Source organism: Tamandua tetradactyla, chromosome 8, assembly GCF_023851605.1.
Source record: "Tamandua tetradactyla isolate mTamTet1 chromosome 8, mTamTet1.pri, whole genome shotgun sequence".
Classification (NCBI taxonomy): Eukaryota; Metazoa; Chordata; class Mammalia; order Pilosa; family Myrmecophagidae; genus Tamandua; species Tamandua tetradactyla.
The window spans coordinates 78,931,777-78,934,328 of NC_135334.1; the positions used below are offsets into that span (position 1 = coordinate 78,931,777).

A 2,552-nucleotide genomic window follows, 5' to 3' on the forward strand; every position below is an offset into this window, starting at 1 on the left:
TTTTGCTGGTTATAGAATACTTGGTTAGCAATATTTTTCTTTTAGAATCTTAAATACATTATACCACTGCCTTATCACCTCCATGGTTTCTACTGAGAAATCCACATGTAGTCTTATTGGGCTTCCCTTGTATGTGATGGATTGCTTTTCTCTTGCTGCTTTCAAGATTCTCTTTCTCTTTGACATTTGGCAATCTGATTAGTAATTGTCTTGAAGTTGTATCTATTTGGATCTATTCTGTTTGAGGTCTGCTGCACTTCTTGAATAATTTTATGTCTTTCATAAGAGATAGGAAATTTTCAGTGAGTATATCCTTGATTAGTCATTTTCCTTTATATTCTCCTTCTGGGACACCCACAACATGTATATTCATGTGCTTCATGTTGTTATTCAATTCCCTGAGACACTGCTCATATTTGTCCATTCTTTTCCCTATATTTCCTTTTGTGTGTTGGATTTCAGATGTCCAGTACTCTAGTTCTCTAATCCTTTCTTCTGTCTCTTCAAATCTATTGTTGTATGGTCCCATTATTTTTTCATCTCTTCTATCATATCTTTCATTCTTTTAAGTTCTGTGATTTGTTTTTTCAAACTTTCAAGTTCTTTTTGTTCACCCAGTGTCTTCTTCATATCCTCCCTCAAATAGTTGATTTGATTTTTTTTCTGAGCTGCACTGTTTAATTTGGTGCTTAAAATCTAAGTGACAGTATGCCACTATAATTAAGGGGTTTTATCTAAACCTTTACTACACTGCAGGTACAGAAATATCCAGACACATTTTTGGAGAATTGACATTTTGCAAAATGCAGCAAACATCTTAGTTTACACATGAAAAAAGGAAGTGTTCAAAAAGATAAGCATTTCAAGTTATTGCAGGTTATTTGTGAGACTTTCTGCAGGCAAAAAAATGTTTAATTTTAACCAACAGTAGGGTGTCAGTGTATTTAAAATCATGACAAAAATCTCTCTGGTCATGTTGCCCATGACAAATTACTATGATGTTGTAAGTTTAAGGCAAGATGTCAATACAGCATAAATCCTATGGCATTTTGGTTTCCTTCTGGAGATTAAAGCTGTTTTTCTTGGGGAAAATGTAGCAGCAAAACCAGTTGATCAAAAAAGCACTTCTGCCATAACTTCATTAACAGTCATTTTGCCATTCCCAGTTCTTTTAAGGATTACATATCTGCACTTTGCCTTAAGTACATCTGTAAAAGCTTGTTCTCTGTTAAGCCAGTTTACTGACTACAACCTGGTTGAGAGAAATTAATTGGTTGGTCCATTTATCTAGAGCAATGTATTATGCACCACTCCTCTTCTGATGAACCAATTCAAGTTGTTAGTTGAATTGATCAATTCGGCCATGAATAATGTTATCTAGTATGCACTACAACAGCAAGCTTTCCACGTCAGCAACATTTATGTTAAACTCCTTAGAAATGAAAGGAATATGTATTCTTGTGTAAGGTTTAATTAATTTTATGAGCACTTATTTTCTGATGTTTTGCAAAAGCCCTTCAATAAGTTCCCTTATGAAGGGATCATCCATGATGTTGCTATGGTTTGTTTTCAGAATCTTTTCAAATTCAGTGATATCATTATTCTGGGAGGCGCTTACTAAATTTGTCATTGCTAGAAGTTCCAGATCATTTTTGTGTGGCTTGGCCTATGAGTCAAATCGATTTATTCCCAATTTCATTAGCATATTTGTTAAAACCAAATATTTTAAGCAAGTAGTTCATCTAGGATTCCCTAATTCATCATATTTCTTGAATGCTTCAAAAAAATTTCTGTGTGCCTTTTCAAAATCACCTTTTCTCAAGTGTATTTTACCACCACATCCTCTGATGACTCCCATGATCAGTGGATGAGGGATAGCAGACTCAATGTGAAGTGACTGCTCAGAGTGCTTTAAGTTTTCTGTTATTTTTCTGTGCTGTCTACATTCGAATTTCCAAAGCATATACTTCTAATAACTGTGTACCTTTTTTTCAGATCATCTTCACCATCATGAGTCTAGCGAGATTGATATAATTGCCATAAAATTTTTTGAAGTTTTCCATATTCCTCTGATTCTAAATATAATTTCCCAAGTTTTGTGTTTGTCTTGAACCAGTCTATCATTCTTAGCACTTTCAAATCTTCCAGTGTTGTTTCAGAGAATTCCTGCAGTAAATTCATCTGTTTAGAAGTGGAGATATAATCAAGAATAGAATTAATGGACTTTTCAGAATAATTTCTTGTGACTGAACGCTGGATATAAGTCAATAGTTGTCTATATCTGTTTATCACTTCTGGAAAGTTTGTTAACTTAAAGTTAATCTTAATCATTTGTTTCAGTGCTTTAAATCTCCATTTTTCTTTTTCACCTTCAAGTTCCAAAATCTTTTGTAAACTACTTAATGCTACTTTTGGGTAATCTTCTTTCAATCTTTGAAATTATAATACTGATTTTCAAAATCCACATTTGGTTCAGAGTTACTATCTTCAGGATATTCCAGATCATAGTTCTCCTCCTTATTGCACATGAAATCATTCTCCATGTCAGACAT

The 2,552-nt window shown here is 33.5% G+C and overlaps 1 pseudogene; it reads right to left on the reverse strand.

Annotated features, from left to right (window-relative positions):
- Positions 1-1,228: 1,228 nt before the first annotated feature.
- Positions 1,229-2,552, reverse strand: LOC143643594 (COP9 signalosome complex subunit 2 pseudogene; annotated as a pseudogene).